The sequence below is a fragment of the Manacus vitellinus genome, unplaced genomic scaffold (assembly GCF_001715985.3).
Source record: "Manacus vitellinus isolate BGI_N305 unplaced genomic scaffold, ASM171598v3 scaffold_0_pilon, whole genome shotgun sequence".
NCBI classification, from domain to species: domain Eukaryota; kingdom Metazoa; phylum Chordata; class Aves; order Passeriformes; family Pipridae; genus Manacus; species Manacus vitellinus.
This window is the reverse complement of record NW_021938789.1, coordinates 1,532,666-1,552,081: the sequence shown is the minus strand read 5'-3', so window position 1 is coordinate 1,552,081 and position 19,416 is coordinate 1,532,666. Positions and strand designations below refer to the sequence as shown.

At 42.6% G+C, this 19,416-nt stretch overlaps 1 protein-coding gene across 5 annotated transcripts in view; it reads left to right on the top strand.

Moving 5' to 3' along the window:
- Positions 1 to 4,190: 4,190 nt before the first annotated feature.
- Positions 4,191 to 19,416, top strand: part of FAM53A (family with sequence similarity 53 member A) — a 70,292-nt gene continuing 55,066 nt past the window's right edge. The window contains exon 1 of one of the 5 annotated variants that reach the window (XM_029960663.1): positions 4,191 to 4,277. The gene's annotated coding sequence lies outside the window, so the exon portion shown is untranslated. Of the gene's footprint in view, positions 4,307 to 10,275; positions 10,299 to 11,951; positions 11,974 to 19,416 lie in introns of those variants that run through there. The other 4 variants (XM_029960656.1, XM_029960672.1, XM_018088553.1 and 1 more) reach the window with 4 other exon arrangements.

The window sequence follows — 19,416 nt, the reverse complement described above, 5'->3', positions numbered from 1 at the left end:
GCCCCTTTGCCATTATATGTATTTTATGGGGAAGCAGATGAATGGCTAACAGTGATTGCTACAAGAAGAGAAATACCATGATTTGGGATAAATTTACCTGAGACTTGCTATCCCAGCTGAGACCTGCTATCTCAACCCACTTGTCTTGCTTCTATAACTCACTGTAAGAACACTATGTAGTAAATACACTAACTTTTGGCTTTACTGATGTTGAGTTAATCAATGTACACAGCAAAATACTTTCGAAAAATCAGTTTGAAATACTGTTGGAAATGCTTGTATGAACCTTACGAGCCGCTGTGCACGTTACAGAGTGTCTGAACTATTTTTGCACTTCATGTCTGTACATCAAATAGCTGCTGGGCTCCTTATCTACAAACAGTATGAAAATAACAGCAAAAAAAGAATTGAGTTGCATAGTCTCCTCTGCTTCCCTTCTGTATCTCAGGTGGTAATTTGACTAGAGTGGCAGCAGCTTAGTAGTAACACACACACACACACGCACGTAGCGTTAAGGTCTCTCTGTTGTTTTTGCCTGAGAGGCAAAGCCAGAGTGTCACTCATGCCCATCTACCATGTTCTGACTAAGGAGGGGAAAACATTCCCTTTCTTGAATAACTGGATGTGTGACCTAGGTGTGGAGACAGGAGGTAAGAGCAACTGCAACTCCTTTATGGAACACGGGGGTCGAGATGGGCCAAACTGAACACGTAGTGAAGGCTTCTGTCATCTTAATGCAGTAGTTTAGGTGCATAAGATAACGCCCAGAAGGACATCTCAGAGCAGCCATGCCATCTCTCAGTTCCACTAATTGAAAACTGTCTCCTGAGTTTCATTCTGATTGAACCTATTTCAGCCTGTTCTTTACTGTAAATACAGCTTTGTGTCTGTACTTCTGGGTTTTTTTTCCTCTCTCTCTCGTCTTCTTCTTCTTTTTTTTTTTTTTAATTTAGAAACCTGCCTACATTCATGTCTCACTGTTTGTTGGAAACAGATGGCCCTTCCTGAAGACACACAGTTGAGTGAACAGACACCGACCACTTTACCATGTGGTAGCATGTTTGTAATTAGATATTTAAAGTGCTAGACAATTACTATCGAACCTTGTCATGAGGGAAATTTAGGTCTGTGTTTACCAAGATCTGAATTATAAACTGGATCCCCGCCAGGGCTTTTACTCTTGGGTATAAAATGAGAGAAGACTCTGGTTGAATACTGAACGACATTGATTAAAGCTGCCACCTGCCCTGTCTCAGACATGACCACTCACTCCTGTCTCCCACCCTGTCCCTTGGTTTTTGTTGGCCACTCTATATGGTTTGCCCATGTGTTGAGTTTTAGGATGCAACCAGCTGATCATAGGATGTGCCACCTCTGTAACACCAATAGTTTAGGGCTCAGCTTTCCACCTGTTTTTGGACCACAGACTGGTAAAAGCAGCTCCGCCCCAAGAGAAGTATCAGCCATTGTCACAATGGGGAAAAAGAAGCTCATAAAGTTTGAGAAAAGAATGGAAAGTGATAAATCAAGGGAGAAATTACAGGGGAGCATTGCAGAAAAAGAGAAAAAAAGATCTAAGAGTTATCTAATCTGCAAGATAATTTAATTACTGCAAAGTTTTGCCCTAGATGGAAATATCCAGCCTATGGAAGCTGGGAGTAGCAGCACTGGCTGCTGGGGGAGTGTGGCTGTGCCTTTTTCATGTGCCTCCCCCATCACTGCAGCCACGGCTGTAACTAAACTGTTGCAATCAAGAAATATCAGCTCCAGAAACAAAAAGTTCCCTCTGGTTTTACCCTCCTTGAAGCAGAGACAGTGCAGGATGCTGGAGGAAAATATTGAGGCTTAACTGTGGGAAATATTATTGTTTCAAAACTCTGGAAATGGTTGAACTCGAAGGTAAAGGAAAACCAGTTTTGCATCAAAATCTCATGCCTGAGCTGCTCTGCTCCAGCAGAATCCTTAGACAGGGTGGTTGTGAAAGGTAAAATTATATCATGACTTCATTTTTCTAAAAAACAAAATTATCAATTCTAAGTTTGGACAAGGATTTAGCAATTAAATGCTTCAGGGATAACTTGTTTTCAGTGGGGAACTCTGCATACAAAACTGATTACAGGATGGAGCCAAATCCCTGCCAAGGATATGGACAGGATCATGGAAGCAGATGAACTACAATTTCCCATGCACTAGAATTCACAATAAGGCCAGGAGCAAAATGAGCACAACCAGAAAGTATTTCAAGAGCCAGGACTGAGTGATGGGAGAAAGCTGTGTACTTTCCTCTGTGTACCTGTAATCGCTTCTGAGATCTTTCTGAAGAGAGGTATGTGTTGATCTTTCTGAGAAATAGAACACTAATTTAAATATTCATTGTATAATCAGGGTAAGGAATCTTGGAATACTATTTGAGAAAAGCACTACAGGGTTGTATAGAGTGCAAAAGCTGAGAGGACAGTGATGAAGACCAGAAGCAAAACCTACTAATGCTGTTTGAAATAAAAGTGGGTTTAATTTTAATGATAAAATTTGACAGCCTAGATAAGTAAGCAAGCCAAAGTAAGCATTTCCCAGGAACACCATTTCAGCTTGGACTCCATGTTGCAATGTTAGCTCGGGTATCTATTGCAGCATACTGTCTTGTAATTCAGCAAAACCTCACAGGGTAAAGAGGTAAATTCACCTGAAACACTTGTGGGTCAAAGGAAAGGTGAGTGAAACACAATTCCCCGTGCAAACACAGAGGAACAGGTTGCAGAAGGCTGGAACAACAGCTGGTTGTCAAAGGGATGAGAAGAGCTTCTCTAACAGTTACCATGAATCAGAAATACCTGTACCCCGGTAATGTTGGGCCTGTGGGCAACAGTAAAACCGGGGTTTGGTTTCTCATGACGTGAAGGATTAGGCACCCACACAAAGCAGCCTCTGCCCCGACAAGTGCACGGTGCAATTGTTGTCCAAACACATCCCACTTCCTCGCCACGGCTGACTCAGAGCTGCTTCTGAGAAACTCCCGGAGGAACATCTTCTTGTGGAGTAAGAAGCAGACGTGGGTGATTTTTTCCTGGCCTCCATTTTGAGGGGCGAGGGAAGGGCAGCAGCATCCCTCTGGGTACCCGCGTAGCGGGGGTGATGGAGGTGAGGTGTTTTTCCAGGGGATCTGCCTGGCAGCGGCCGGCGGAGGGAAGCATGGAGCAGGCAAGCAGAGGGCAGTGTAACCACATGGACGCAGCGCCGGGAATACCCGGGAAAGGAACACGAGCACTGGGAGCTGCACAGGGCGGTGGGGGGGTGTTCCTGGTGGTCATTCCCGGGGGTCATTCCCGGTCCCTCCGCACCGGGCCTGGCTGTGAAAGGTAGATTTACATCACGCCTTCGTTCTAAAAAAACCCCCAAACCAACAGAACTAACTCTAAGTTTGGGTAAGGGTTTAGTAGTGAGATGCTTCAGGGATGATAAGTTGTTTTCTCAATGGGGAATTCTGCGTGCAAAAAAAGTGATTATACAGGATGGAGCCAAACCCCTTGCCAACGGTACTGACAAGGATCATGGAAGCAGATGAACCATAATTTCCCATTACATGCACTAGAATTCGCAGTTCAAGACCAGGAGCAAAGCGAGCAGAAACAGAGAGTGTTCCACGAGCCAGGAGGAAAAGAAGAAGAATTAGGAGAAGGAGGAGGAAGAAGAGGAGGAAGAGGAATTGGAAGAGCAGGATAAGGAAGGAGGAGGAAGAGGAGGGCTGCGAAGAGCAAGAGGACGGTGCGCGTACCCCCCGCGGCTCTATCCGGGCACGAGATGACGTCATCGCCCCAGCACCCTCTGCCCTTCCGCACGCGCCCGGCCTAGCCAATGAGAGGGGGCGCGCCGCCGCAAAGCCTCCTGGGGGCTGTAGTCCCGCCCCGCCCCGCCCGCAGCTGCGCGTCCTCGCCGCGACCGGGGCAGCGCCCGCCCCCGCCCTTTGTGGGCGGGGCCAGACGGGCCCGCCGCCAATGCGGGGCGGGTCAGGGTTCGGCGGCGGGCGGCGCGGCAATAGGCGAGGGCGGGCGGTGGAGGGGGGCGTGGCCGCGGTGTTTGTTCGGTTGCCATTGAGCCGCCCGGGCCATAAACGCGCGGGGAGGCGGCGCGGCCGCCGCAGGTACCGCCGGTGCCGCGGGAGGGCGGGTATGGGGCACGGGGCGGGGGGGGTGAGTTCAGCGAGCGCGGCCGGTGCGTGCGCGACAGCCACCCGAGTGACGGGGTAACAGCCGTGTCGGCAACAGCCGGACGGGTAACAGGTAACAATTAACAGGTAACAGCCCCGCAGGTACCAGCCAGCCAGGGCGGCAGTACGGGCGGAGGGGAGGCGGCCCAGCCGGCCCCGGACCCGCTCGCAGAGCCCCCGTGGGCACCGCGCAGCTCCGGGCGGGCAGGGCGGCGAGCGGCGGCCCGGGGGGACCCTGCGGGGCGGGGGTGTCACCCCCGGGGCTGCGGGGCTGCGGGCCGCCCGTCCTTACGCCTGCACCGGTAAAGCGGCGTGGATGTTGGATATTCTGTTGTTGTTGTCGGCGCTCGGCGCGGGCCGCGCGTCCGGCCCGCACGGCCGGGCTGCTGCCAGGCAGCTGGAGGCGGCGGCGGCCCCGCCAGGAGGGAGAAACCCCAACAACCCCCCCCACCCCACCCCCTAAAAAAAATCCAAGAATACCCCCAACTTATCAGGTTTAATGGTGCCGCTCGGGGCGGGATCCGGGCACACGGGTGGGACACACGGCCGTGTGTCCCAGGGCCCGGCCTGCCCCGGCCGTGCGGGGAAGGGAAGGGATGGCATGGGAAGGGATGGTGCGATCTCCGTACCCGGCGGGGCTCGGACATTCCTTTGTGCCGCTGCCCTGCACTCACATGTCTGCAGGCACGTCCCCCCGCGATTTTGAGGCGATTCCCCCCCCTCTCTGGCTCAAGGATAGAGTTACCTCCGACTAGGTGCGTGTTTTCCCACAATAGCCGCCTTCCCTAGTGGTTCTTGGATGGGAGCGGAGGTTATTTTCTTCCTTCCCCCCGCCCCTCAAGCAGTAGGAAAGTTGATTCTAGTTTATGGCCCCCGAAGTGTAAGGACCAGTTGGGCTCGGTGAGCGAGTGAATGGGCTCATTGTGTCATTCCAGCTTTTCTAAGGGCAGTAACGTGGCTTTGTTCTGGTTATTTGGCTTATTAAATGTTTTCTGGCCTGCAAGAAGGCTGGATAGAAACGTGGTCTTGAGATTCTGGGTGCTCTTTCGGGAGGTCGCGTTAGGTCTTGTGGAGGATCCTCAGGGTTGGCCTCGAGTCAGGGATCTGAACTGCTGGGATCGGGATCGGCAAGTTCGGGTGTTTTCCCCTTTGGAGAAATGACATCTCCACCACAGGGTTCAGAAACCAGAAACTGGTCTTTGGAGCAGCACCTTAGCTTTGGGGTTGCAGGGCTGGGAGGGGCTGGGTGGTTCAGAACCAAGAAGTCCCTGAATTGTAATGTGCATACCCAATCCTAGGCCTTGGGATCAGTTGAGCCAGCTGGTCAAATCCATTTTCTGGTTCGCTGTGCTTACATTAAAATTAGCTCCTGAGAACAGTTCTTTTGCAGCCTTTACTGTTCCACTGGCTCCTGTTCATATGCCTGACTGATAGGAAATATTTTTGTCAAAACCGTTACTGGCAAGAACCAGTGAGTTTGTGTATCTTAGTGGCAAGCTGAAACATCCCTGGATGTGTTTTAATTGTGAAGAGCCTGCTTGCTTCGAGTCTGGCTTATGAAACCCGGAGTACAATGTTTGCTGAATAGCACAAACTTTCCTGATGAAGCATGTGACTTGATCTGGTTTTATTGGAGGTGCAGGGTACGTGTTCAAGCCCAAAGAGCTTGTGAGCTTCTGAAAATGCCTAGAAGAGTTGCACTCAGAGTCAGAAGGCTAAATCATACATTTCAAGTAGATCTTAATAAGCTGGTGGAACTCCTAACTAGAAAATGTGTTTACTGCTCATTCATTTTGAATTTCTGGGAAATACTGTTGGTATTAATATGTCTGCTATTTTTAATTATCCCTATTTTTTGCATCAGTAGCAAGATGTTATTCTTCATCGTATGGAAGTACATGCTGCCTGTTAGACAGACTTGAAATACTGATCTCCAAGATCATCCCCCTAATGATATGATATCCTTTTGGGATGTTCCTGTGGTAATCTGGCAGTCCTCTAGTGGCCTTTACCTGCCAGTGCGTAGCCTGTAGTTATTGTTTCTTTAACTGGAGAATTAAAGTTGATTCAGTAATTGTAAAGGGATATTTTAAATTTGGGGAAGTTAAATTTCCCTACTTCCATTTGAAAAGCTATTTTTCTGCAGGGTACTATGATTCAGAAGAATGAGGAGGCTGAAAGGAGAATTATTTATATTTGCAACCATTGTGTTAAACTTTGGTAGTAGAGGTATAAAACTGTATTTATGAAAATATGGTGGACAGATAAACTGGAAGCCTAACTGCACTGAGAAGACTGCAATTTATTGCATGGATTGCTTTATTTAAAACAAAACCTTGAAGGATTTATTCTTTCCTTTAGGAATTCCTTGAGAGTCTGGTAGCCATTACTGTGGCTCCCTTTTTTAAGTTCCTTCTTTTCCCTTCTCTGTTCTTTCTCCCCCTTCCTCTGTTGCCTCCCCCCAATCTACATTCCTTTGTGTTAACAGTGATGATGGCAGTTCTAGTCACCTCCTGTGGTTTGATAGATTATTCCCTTTAGAAACATGGTGTACTTAAAACTTTCCAAACACAATTCTTTCCTCGCTCCTCCACTTTTTGGTGCTGGCTTTGAGTTCTGTTCTAAGAATTTGTCCTCTCTGGTTCTGCTTTGAGTTTTCTTAAATGCTAGCAAGAAGTCTGGTTAAACCTTTAGTGGAAAATCTTAATATTTATGTTATGATTTACATTTCTTTTTGTGTATGTTTATGGTCATAGTTACAAACAGAAATTTTGCCTTTTGGCAACAATGAGTTTCTCTCTCCCCTGCAAGCTCACAGGTTTTGCGCTTTCTTTTTAGACAAAACTTTGTTTGCTTTAAACTTTCATTTTTATTTTTATGAAACAAACTTCTTGGACTATTTTTAGATTAGTACATTCTTGAGATCTGATTGTTATGTAAGAATGATCTTGCAGGTAAACGTTCATAGGACTTTGTCTTTGGTCTTACACAATCTACATATAAACTTAAATTTTGAAATAGAGTACCTGCAACTTTTGTTGTAGATATTGTAACTAACATAATCTTTTACTGGGGAGGGTGGAACTACTCACAGAAACCTGTGAAGGGCTTTATGAGCACTCTTGAAGGAGGGGTTAATGAGCAGAAGCAAGCCCTGTTCATTAATTCTAAGGAAGAAATTCATGGCTAGGAAAACAGGTACTTGAAATCAGGGCAGTATCTGATACCTTCTTGGTAGGTAAGTTTCAATCTCTTGACTCTGTACACCTGCAAGGGAGCTATTTGTGTTGACAGTGTGTTTTTTTGTATATTATAAAGTTTGTGTCCTTAAGGTCTTAGCACTGAAGTATTGCAGTCCAGTGATAGATACAGAGTCTGTATAAAAAAAATCTTCACTTTGTTGGTTTCTCTGAACTGTAAACACTCTGTTAGGGGATTGAGACAGTCATATTTTCTGAAAAATGGTTTTCTTTAAGGGTTTTCTTGTCCCTCAAGAGGAGGTCTGTAAAAATAAAGGGGAGGGAGTGGCATAATTTTAATTCCTTTCTAGGCTGCTCTACAAATTTTTCTGTAATCCAGCTGGGTATTGTGGTACTGTTGAGTATAGAAAAATCAAGGTAACTGTCAGCTCTTTAATATAGCCATTTCTACATTTTGTGCTGTTGTGGCTTATTTGTTTGGTCAGTTTGGGGAATAGTGTCATCAACAAGCTGGCAAGAGGCTGCTGGGCTAACTGCTAGTGCTTTGCAGTGGGCGTAAATAACTTCTGAAGGCCGTGTTTCTGCTAATTTTTAGGTTAAGGGGAGGAAGTAGGCAGGGTTGTTACTAAATGCATTATCTGGGTTATGGCTCTCAGTTTACTGACAGCACTATATTTTTTTTTAAGCAGTTGAATATCGTGCTTTAGATAATATAAACTGTTTCAATTAGGAAATTTACTGAGTTATAAAACCAAAACTAATATAATTTGCTTTCTGCTGTCTGAACTTGATTGTATTTTAGTGAAATTCTTGCTGTCACATTTTGCTTGTTGGATATTAACAGTAAGATCAAGGCTTCTGATTACCTAATGTTAGCATTGCTGCTCTGAATTTGATGTGACAACATTGTTTTAAGTTCCTGTGAAAATTAAACTGTAGGAAAATGTTGGGAAAAATTCTATCAATGATATATCAAATATATCAAAGTGCAGGCCCAGAACTTTGGACATCCAGGGCCAGTGATGGAAGCTGCTCTTCAGTGTGTGTGTGTCTGTCTGTACAGACAGAGATAAGAGTGTGAAATCAAACAGTATTTTTGCTTAGGGCTGTCGTATTACAAGTGTCATTTGCAAAACTGACTCAATATACCAAGACCTACATGTCATAGCGGGAAAGGCATCTGAGATGGAAAAAAGCTGTTCCTGCATTTGCTGAGCTTTAAAATTGGAACCCAGCTGGTACAGGAAATAGTTGAAGAAATAACTGCAGCACCACTGTCTATACCTTTACTTCTGTGCTTTAGCCTCAACTCTGGGATGCTGGAAGATAGGATCTGAATTCCTTTTTTTCTAAAGAGTACTTGTTTTTCCTTAACACTCCCCTCATCCAGCTAACCTTGACAGCTGGCTTACTTTTTTTTTTTTTTTAATTCACTTCACTTTTCTTGGGTTATGAAAGATCACATTTTTAATTTGTCAATTTCTACATTTAAGTTAAGGCGAGTTAATGTTAAAAACGAAGGAAAACCTTTACTGTCCTCATAAGACCTCATACAGCAGGGCTGAGGCTTGGCTTCTACTGTTGCCTCCCCTTGAGCCATGAATGGGAATAATAGGAACTTCTGTTGGTGTTATATTAACTTTAGGTCCCTAATTTGCATCTCAAATAACATTGTGAACAGCATTAATGCCTTTGGGAGGTTTTTTAATTTGTAGGGTAAATGTATTTTTTAACCTAATTGGGCAGTTCATATTATTATTGCAGCGTGTTTAATTTTTGCTCTGTGCAGCTCTTGTTGATGTCAGTGGCCCTAAATCATTCCTTCAGTGCTGTGCACATATGTTATGTTTCACCTTCTTAATTGTAGCTTTAGATTTTTGTCTTAGTAAAGTATTCCTCTATTTCATACAGTTACTGTTGGATAGTATGTGATATTTTTGTTCTTTATTCTGCCCTCCAAAGTTCGTGTATAGTGAAAATTCTTGTCTTAAGGGTACTGTTTTCTCTAACTTTCTGTGCTTTCCCAATGAAAGATGCACTTTCTGTCTTCCTTCAAGCTTTCTGTTGATCTGACCTCTTTTGGTTTTAGAGGGAGGTTTATCATATTTAAGGAAGGGTGCAAGCGACGAGCTGTGTGTCATTAGGATCTGTAAAAACCTTATTGCTTTATCAACTTCCACTGTCCAAAAGTAGCATGCAAAATATGGAAAAGGTTAAAGTTTGGAGGCTCATGTGTGTGATGTAGATTATGAATCAGCAGAACTATGGAAATACAGTTGAGGCAGGATGGGTCTGGATCTGTGGGGTTTTGCCTCTTGCAGCTCAGCATTTCTAAATCAACATGTAGGTGGCCACTGAGATTGCAGGTGATTTTTCTATCATGTTATGAACCAGCCTTGTTTTCATAACATAAGAGACTTCTGATCTATGGACAGTTTTGAGGGTGTGATTTATTTGTTTTTAACTGCTGGTCTCTATTTAGATACGTAGGATCTATTGGTATGTCTGTGGAGTGTTTTGGATTAACTGACAGTTACAATTTCGATCTTAGTTAAAAAAAAAAAGGAACCTCTTTGTTCAGTTGTCCCAATGTGATAGTAGTGACAAATAATAATTCATTAAGTCCTATTTGGAATGGGGGTAGTGGTGTGTAGCATGCCCCAAGACTACTGCTGTGCTTCAGAGCCTAATTCGATGCAGTATTTAGTAAGTGAGAGAAGAGAGGAGTAATGAAAACAGCATTCAAGAACTACTTCCTTGAATTGGCTAAAATACAGTGTGTGTTTCTTCTAGTGGGAAAGGGGAAAGGAGCAAGTACCTGGCACTTCATCTTTTCATATCTTAGAAGCGATGAAATGAAACAACCAAGTTGCACCTTGATGAATTTGAGAAGTGTGAGTAACTTGGAGGCTAAACTGAAGGGCTGTTGCCTGCTGTAAGGGGCTACCAAAGGTTAAGACACAACAGCAGTGTCGGTGCTGAGGAAATTGTGCTGGCACTGGAACATGTGCCAGCATGTCCCAGTGGCAGCCTGTCACTTGGCCTGTTCACTTCCCAGGATGTATGGTGGTCTCCTTGAGCTTGGCTGCATATATGCTTGCTGACTTCATCATTTTCTTCCATTAGCACTCCATCCTGACCAGACCTTTCTGGTTCAATATTTGGATAAGAAATTGCTGAGCTCCTGCAGGGTGAGGTGGACTGTTGCTGCTCTTTTCATGTTTCACAAATCAGAAGAATGTCATTTAATAAAGCAGACCAGGACCTGGATAAATACCTGCAGTACCAAACTATTGCAGAGGATGAAAAAGGGTAGTATTTTGTCTTTGGTTTACGCTTCTTAAGTGGCCTATTTATGCCTGAACTCTTAGGAGTTAATTCTTCTGTGCTTTAGTGACTTTAGCTTTTGCAGTTTAAATGTGTACACGGAACAGATTCTCTGTCTGTAACTAACACTCTCTGCTTCAACTCCCTGTCTGTAAAATCCTGCATGTTTTAGTTTTTGTTTTGGATTATTTGGTTTGCATGCAGCACTTCACATCCTCAGGAAGTCCTAACCAAGCCTAAGGCAATGGTTGTAAAAGCAAAAGGTGTGTGCATATGTTTGTGTGACAGTGCCTTGACACCACAGCGGTGAAAGCCATTACATCACCCTGCTGGGTTGTTAGGAGGCAAAGCACGCTCGGCTCTGGTCAGAAGAAAAATACAGCAGGATACTGCAATATTGTTGGAACTTGCATACTGCCACGGGAAATGATTGGAGTGGATTTATTTCTCTGTGAAGAAAGTATGAGGAAGGTGTTGACTTTTTTTTTTTTTGGCATAGTAAAATAAGCTGGATGTGCAAATCCTGATGTTTTAATTTGAAAAATCAGAAAAGTAACCTCTAGCTTGTTGAAACTAAACACACACCTTAGGAGGATAAGCAAAAACATTGTAGTGGCTTGAAATTGAGTTAGTAATTTAAATAAAAAAAAAAAGTAGGACTGCAAACCATCTAGGCTGGGTGTGAGGCCCCTGCCCCATGCTGGTATTGCACATTTAATGTGATTCATAACAGAGGCTTGAGCAGCTCTTCTTTCTGCTCAGTCCAGTGCTTTGCTGTCCTCAGCATTAAAACTTGTTCTGAGTATGGAACCAGACATCTTCCTTACTGCAGGTCAGGCTCATTACCTAATTCCCTGGGCATAAGGGACAGCTATTCTTTCCCCTGTAGTAAGTAATCTTTTAAAAATATTTTAACTGTCCTTTGCCATGTTCCTGTTTCCTTGCCTTGTGTCTTGCCCTCCACCCTGCAGCCTTGTGATACTTTTGGCCTAAATAAAACTAGTGTATTCAGGTCCTCCTGAGAGTTCATGATTTTCAACTCTAATAATTTGTTTCCTTCTCTCAGGTTAGTTCACATCAGGCTTTGAGCATGGTGCTTAAAGCCCAAGTTTGTACTACAGCTGAGGCTTTCCTGAGCTGAGTGGAGTAAAAAGACTGCTTCATGTGCCCTGGAGCTGATATTCCTGTTTATGCATCCCCATACATTTGACTTTCTTACAGCAGCTTAACACTTGTTTCAAGGTCAGTCTGTTGATCCAATCGAGCTCACAGCTTTCTTCTGAAGAATTTGCCTTCCTGTTTGTTCATTTAATCCTGCCTGAGCACACCTCTCAGAACTCAGTTGTATCCTGTTACTTGCAGAACAGTTTTTCAACTTGTTAGAGTTTTATATAGAATTTTAAGGCTGTCTTGCAGTTCTTCCTGCCTTTCCCCTACTTGTAACAAGCCTGCTCTGCCAGCAGCAGATCGTGGGAAGCACAGAAATGGAACTGAGCTGGGTTCCTGTGTGGTGTGTTCTCCCACTCACGAGTGGTAACTGCTCTCTGGGTATGGTTGTCCCCCAGGTATTCCATTCACTGTAGAGCCTTTGCTTACCCCCCAACAGCAGAAGTCTGTAAACCTTGGGTATATGATCTCACATGTTCTCTCCTGTCTCTAAACCCCGTTACTCTGATGTCCAAGTGAACCAGGTGGGTGCTGAGCACCTCCTTGTTGCTTTTCAGTGCTCACAGAAGATTCCTACCCTCCCCAGAGATTCTGTGGAATGTGGAGAATTGGAGACCAGTCACATGAATTTTGACCTTTTTCTGAAGGCAGGCATGGAATGAAGGCAGGCCTAACCTCAGAAACTGATATCCAGACTTTTCTTTTTGAAAAAAAGCACGTCCTTTTCCTGTCTGTATTAAAATATATCACATAACACTCCAAATCTAGTACTTTGCCAATAATTTCAGGTGTTAGAGTGACTGAAGTCATCTGTGGCTAGGGTTCTTTTAAGCTCTCCATTCTTGAGATGAAATTGCTCTTGCATTGCAAGCTATATGTTGAAGGATAAGCTCTGCCACTTGGAACAACTTTTCTTTAGGGTATTTTTCTTGGATTTGTGTTTGTAAGTATTTGTTGACATCTCTCCAGGTGCACTTTTCTCTCTTTGAAATCTTAGTTCTCATATCATCTCCCCTGCTGAACTCGATTCACATAATGAATCTTGTGCTGCATGGAAATGGATTTCTCCAAGCCCTGTCTCCGTTGGGGTTGTTTGACACAGTTTTGTAAATACTATTTGTTGTTGCTTCTCCAGCACCTCTCCCTGTACACTGTCAAGCTACTTTGCATCTCCACCATTCAGTAATTTCCTCAGACTTACTCTAATCTTGTGCCTTATATGTGGTTTCTGAATATGTAGCAGTTTATTCTCATCACACAGGTGTATTTGAGTGTAGTAAAAGTTCTGTTGTGCCTGGCTACAAGATGGAATAGTTAACCTTGTAACCATCCATTCCACTGTGTGCTTTGAGGAGATGGACATCTGTCCTTTGAAATCATGCTGCAGTGTTAAATTGAGCAGAAGTTTAGAAAGTCTGATAATCCTTCTCTAAAGATGTTGAATGTTTGCTAGCTGGGATTACCTCAGTGATCACTTGGAACCCACAATATGTTGCCAGAAAAGTAAGGCAGCATCACCTGGCGTTGAGAAGTGACAGGCAGTGTGGATGGTGAAATGTGTATTGAGTGTACTTTAGGATGTTAAAACTTGTTTTTAAGTATTAAGGGGGAGCTGTGTTAGGAAAAGCTCTTTTGGGAGTGGGTTAATACTTGGTTGTGACATGTTTTTCTGTATTAAGTGTGATACTCAATTTTTAGTAATATAGTCGTTTGCAAAATGCTGCATGTCCTTGAGACTAAACTTTATAGTCCTGTTAAATACAGCCTTAACCTTTGGAACTAGTTTGGGGGGGGGGACACCTTCCTTTCACCCTTTTCTCACTTGAGCACAAGCTGATCAAACAAAACCTAACCTATTTCTGAATTCTAAACTAGTTATTGAACTAAGTGTTGAACTGCCAAACCGAAATGAAGGAAATGCCTGTAGCACCTGCAGAAAAGGCTGCAGCTGTCAAAAGCTTGTTTATCACTTCAGTACTTCTTGGGTCCAGGTGCTCAGCCAGTGACTTCCCCTGCTGCAGTGGTTTGTTTCAGATCTTCAGCAGAAAAGATGTTACTGCTTCATGCAGACTGTAGTGTGCTTAACGTTTGCACGTGTGAAGATGCCAGGAACCCAGATGTAATTTCAGAAGCTTATTTTAAAGGAAATTTAGATAAAAGTACCCTTTTTGTCAGCACTGAAAGATCATTTGAAAGACTTGAGTTTTCAGGTGAAGAGCTGAAAGGACACACTTGAATATCTTACTGTTGACTTCATCAGATCTTAACTGTTTTGTCCTTCAGCCTGGTTACCAAAGCTGATCTTGTCAGAATGCTGTCATCTGCAAAGGTAGCTGCCCAAGTGGGGGGACATGGATTTCCCTTCCAAACAGTCATGATCCTGTCCTCTTTTGCACTGTTGCTGTCTGTGGATGTTGCATGCTGAGCTTGCCAAGTGACTTACCTGACAGCATTTAAAGCTGCTAAATTTCTGTCCCAGTCAGTGAAGATTAAAACTAAAGGCCTTCCTCAGCACTCATTTTTCACCTGGCATTTTTGTGCTCTAATAAAATAGTTATTTTGCCTTATACTGACTGAAATGTGGTCCACAGTACTTGTGTACTAATTGGCACCTTGTGCCTGGTTACCTGCCATACAAGGGAATGGTTTTGCATTAAGGCTTTGTAGCCTGTCCTCCGTGAGTAAACTCCTCTGTGATTTGGAGTTCTAGTAACTTCTATGAAGCTACTTTGGCAAGTGAATCTTTCTTCAGAACTTGCTTGTAGAATTAATAAGTCATTTGTTAAACGTCTGATAGCGCTGAGGTAGCGCACAGAGAAAATACCGAGCTTTTCCATCATGCAGAAGGTTGTCTTTCAGTATTTAAAGAAAAAAAATCATACTAATGTAGGTGGAACAGTTCACTGTTGGGTTTTTTTCTGACCGAACACAGTTGTCTTCTCTTACATGGCGTAACTTTGTTTGCCTCGTGTGATTTCTTTTAGTTGATGTAATTGTTACAAATACTTTTTCTAAATACCTACTGCAACGTGTACCCCTTAGTTTGTGTCTTGACTTGTAGCACAGCCTGTCCTGCATCCAGCTGTTCAGTGTGCTGCTGACAGCTGAATGCATAGTGAGAAAGTAGCTGTTTTGCTTTTGGAACGGTCTGGTGAACTAGTAAGAGGTGCATAGCTCAACTGAACTAATTTTTATTGAAGTACCTTAATATACCTGGCAAGAGGGATGTCCCTGGTGACACTTAAAATAATATCTGAAAGCACATACAGTACTGACATGTGTGCACTGCTTTTGTCTTTGAAATTTCCTTCGGTTATTTTGATGGACTTTAATTGTGGTCTGCTCATACTTTGGGGCGTTTGTGGACTGGTACTGAGGGCTCATGTAGTTAAAGCAGTTTCTGTGTAGTACAGGTCTCTTCAGAAACTTCACCATTCAAAATCTCATGGTATGTGAGAAACAGAAGTTGGACACCAACAAATAATTAAGTTGATAGAGACTGTAGCTTTAGCAAAGTAAGGAGCAACAACAAGAAATTCTTCAAAGTACCATTCAGTTTTGGAATTTGTGGTGTGATAGCTGAGACCTCTTTATCTTAAAGAAAATTTTTGCTACTTGAAAGCTGTATAGTGTTTTAAGCTTTGTTTTCTGAATTCTAATGGATTTGGTAACTAGATGGGAGTGGTAAAACTTGAGGTCTTTCAGTGTGTCAGCTCTCAAGGTGGTGTCTCCTGCCAGATGTACTCAGGTTTCTTCAGTAACAAATTACAGATGGTCAACCATGATAGAGAACAAGTTTGGGCCATGAGATGGAACTTGGTTGTCAGTTACACAGCATATTTCATATCTGTTCAATGCATTTCCATGTTCTTTCAACACAGATAATGTAGCACCAAGCTTTAACTACTTAATGCAAGCTTGCTTAGAATTTTACTCTTGTATGAACTCTTCTTTGTAATTCACCTTCTTTATACTCTTGGGGTTTATGTGAAAATATGTAAGCAGTGTATTTGTCATACACTGTCATAAAAGGAGGATACACAACATACATGTGCTCATTCAGTACAGTTGCACAATGATCTTCTGGAGAGTTACAATTTTGAGGTGAAGACAAACTTATCTTACACTGCTAAATTCAGTGTAGTACTTTGTCCTGAGAGGGAAATATTACTTATAGCATGAAGAATTAAGACAGTAAGGCTTGGAGTTGCTGTAGGCATTGAGATGTATGAATATTTACAGAATACTGCTCAGCACTTGAGTTCTAAATTTAGTACTATCTGCAGTTCACCAGCTGTACTATTTACTGAAAAATATTTGGACTGCCATAGGTTCCTCATTTTTAATTTCCATAGTTGTACACAAGCTAATGTAGGGAGACTTCCCTGGGTGCAGATTATATAGCTCATTAGATCCCTGAAATGCCATGAAGGAGCATCTTAACATAAGTGTTTTTCACCTGGCCTGAGGCCTCCAGCAAGAACATTTCACACTCGGGATCATAAAAACAAATGTACTAGCTGGGCTTTTTATTTTAAACAAGCCAACCAGATGTCTGAAACACTTCAGAATGAACCTGGAGGCAAACAGGAGGAGGTTTATTAGCTGTGTGTGTTTTGGGAGCAGGATGTATGGAAGAGATTTGTATAATCCCTCAGCTCCAAGCCCATAGGCCTTGGTAACAGAACAGGACTTCAGTGCTGATATTATTCCATTCTATTATAGGGAAGCAGGATGTGTGTGGGGTAATCATTGTTGTCACTGCCATACAAGTTAATGGTCTCAGTGCTGTGTTTTTTTCAGGCCTGGGTATTTTTAAAGCATGGATATGTGCCTGTTATACTTCTTGTTTTTTAACAACAAATACTGAGATAAAGTAGGTGATACTACTTCTTTACTTTTTCCCTCTGACTTCTCTAACTGATGGAGTGAAGGAAATATCTCAGTAGTAGGGCCAGTTAATCTTGATCTGTTTTTTTATTCCCCAAGCCTTGGAGTAAAATAAAATCTCATGGGTCTTGTATACTCTGGATCACTTGCTTTAGTAGGAGTGTACAAGGTTTAGACTGATGGTAGGTACATTTCTCCAAACACTAATATATTATACTCAAACAGTAACAGTGTAAATTATTATTTGAGTCTGAATTTTGTATTTTACTGGAGGCTTTGTATACTATATAAATACTTCCATTGATTTTTAAATGGCATATTTATAAAAACAGTATGTGGAGGTGAAAATAATTTGTGTAGAACCTGAGCTCCAAGCTTTCAGTAATACCATAGACTGGAAGTTGCAGTAATACTCTCAAGTGGTGATCACCCACCAGGTTTTATTCTGAACTGCTCAAACAGACAATAACTCTTGGTTTGTGTATCATATTCTTGAAATAATGACCATTAGCTCATTTAGTTCATAGTTATGGCAAAAGCCAAGGGCTTGGTGTTCATGTGTAAAAGCCTCAGTAGACCAGATTTTCTGTTCCTCAGCACTGTATGTTGTAGCCTTGGGCTTTCTGCAGTAATGCTGAGGTGGAGGAAGAGTCCAGAATGGTACATTGCAGAGAGATAACTGGTCACAGGCCAATGCTGATGGCTAATGCAAATGGAACTCCAAACAGAGTAGATGTAAATATTCTTGAGCAAAATTAATGAAATCCTTGCCTGTCGTTGTTGTGTAGATTATTTTAGGAAAGAGAACGTAAGTAACTTAAGCATCTTGGAACAGGATCTTTGTACAGCATCAGACACAAGGCACAGGCAGGCTCTTGTCCTGTCTGGCAAAGATGCTTTAGAAAGTGCAGGATGACTTGTCTGTGGTGTGAATATTAGGTGGTCTTCAGGTCTGAAAGACAGGTTTAAGCCTGGGAGACTTTCTTACTGATATGAGTTGGCAATAATAAATGCTCTAACCTCTGGCTGGGTTGAGTTCTTAGCCCTAGTTTTCTGTAGTGATACATTACTTGCTTTAATTAGGTATGACCTGGAAAAAGTCCCTTGAGCTTACTTCACCACTTCTGTTGCTTTGAGAAATGTACCTTATAAACTGTGACAAAGGTTTAACATTCCCTGTCTCAACCCTTTTTTCTCCTTTCTGGAAGCAGATTCTTCTCTTTGTTTAAATAAAACCCCAAACCACTGATAGTAACTTGCAAAGTAAAGGGTAGTATATTTAAACAGTTCATCATGTAATAGAGTAAAAAAAATTTTTTTTGAATTCCAAGTTTATTAAATAATCTTTATTTTGTATGTGTTTCTCACCCAAGCTGGGTGAATTTTGCATCTGAAGAGTGAGAAACAATACAATCCAAGGCAATACCAATTACCTTTAACCCGTTTTCAGCACATCATCCATCTGAATTTGCAAACTGGAAGCCAACAACTGAGACCATTATATTCTCTTTAGTTTGCTTCTGGTGCCTCTACTTGCAGATTTTCTTCATCTCACACAGAAGGCTTTGAAAAAAGTCTGTTTCTTTGGTTGGAAAACTGAGTGCTGCTTTTCCCCTTTGAGTTGGAGGGATTTGCTGAAATGTGTTGTGTTTTAAGTAAACTGAGGTCCGAAGGCTGTATGGGATAGTTGAGGCTTTCCTTCCTTCCTTCTCCTACGAGTTCTTGTATCTGAAGCGTGGGAGATGGAGTAGAAATGAGTGTGTAGGATGCAGCCTTATTTTACAAGCAGTTTATATTTTGTCACAGCTGACTCAGTGACCAGTTGGTGTTAGTGATGATGCTTTAGGGTCAAAACAGTGAAATTCTGGGCTCAGTAGTGGTTTTCTGCATTTCAGGCAGGTGGACTTAATATTTATTCTTACCTACCTCTGGAGGTATTAACAACCCAAATCCCAGTTTGTGACCTTAGAATGGTGAATTATAGTCCTGCCTTGCACAGTAAGTGAGGTATGTTCTTCAGTAGACAGCTTTGAGCTCTTGGTATTGCTTGTACTTCCAGAGCCTGTAGAATATCTGAGAAACTTGACTCCAGTGGTTATCTGTTAATGTAAAGGATGCCTTCTAGCCTATTTTTCTTGTTCCTTTTTGCAGTTTTGTGCTGGAGTTGTGTCAGTCTTAATCCAAGCTTGAACACCTCAAAATATTGAAGCTTCCTTCTAATAAAATCTGGCTTATGAAAGCACTGCGTGGAGAAAGCAAAGAGGTTCTGCAGCTGAAGAAATATCTCTTTGGTCCTTTTAAAGAAACTCTAAATTGCAAATGTAGGAACTGGCTTCTTTGGCTTTGTTCAGAGTTCTAGCATGTGTAGAGTGGGGTGTTGAGCCTTACCTTATTTTGTCACATCTGAACTCTTCAGGGAAAAGAATTACGATTTAAACATAATTTGCTAGATGGTTTCTACAGAATACAGACTATACTCTTTGTCTCTCTTGGCCAGAAATTGTTATTCTAATACACTGTTTTGAAACTTTTTATAGAGAACCTCAGAAAATAAAGGGGTGGTAGTTAATTGCAATAGAGAGGATCTCTAAAGTATAACATGCTGGAAACTGAAGTGTCCCCCTCTAA